The following is a 675-nucleotide window of genomic DNA, read 5'->3' as shown; positions in this document are numbered from 1 at the left end:
TATGAGTAAGTCAGCCTAGGAATTAACAGCAAGAAATCACAGATGGTACTGAATGCATTTAAAAAACTTTAACATAGCAAACCAAATGAGTGAAGAAGCAGTCTGTCATTGAGAGAAAATCCTTGTCAACTATTAATCTACCAAGGGACCTATATGTAAGCTATACAGAGAGAATCAAAGACATTTTACATGCTATTAAAAGTGAGTCACCCAGTTTATGGAAGAAACACTGAACAGGGTCTTCAAGTAAAGAGACATAAATTGTCAGTAAATACATGAAATGTTAAATATCTTTTGTCACTAAGAATATACAATTCAAAACTATACATATTAGAACATCTCTCTATTACAGTTTCTGACTCTTTGTACTAAACTTGAATGGCTCCAAGATGTCAGTATTCTTTGGGATCAAATGATATATTCAAAACTCTGTTTTAAAAGGCTAGTATATGAAATTAATGTTTAATATGGCTTATTTGGGAAACAGCATATACATATCTTCATTATTAAAAAGGAAATACCTTCAACAAGCATAGGTAATACTTTATTGGAAATTGAAAGACTATCTTAAGGAAACTAGAGCTTTTATAATGAAAACTTATACTAGGACTGATACTAGAGTTTCATGGCTGACCAGGTTCTGCTGCTTCAGCCCCAAATGAGCACACAGAGATG

The sequence above is a fragment of the Cricetulus griseus genome, chromosome 2, assembly GCF_003668045.3.
Source record: "Cricetulus griseus strain 17A/GY chromosome 2, alternate assembly CriGri-PICRH-1.0, whole genome shotgun sequence".
Classification (NCBI taxonomy): Eukaryota; Metazoa; Chordata; class Mammalia; order Rodentia; family Cricetidae; genus Cricetulus; species Cricetulus griseus.
The sequence above is the reverse complement of the archived record's forward strand: the minus strand, read 5'-3'. Positions refer to the sequence as shown.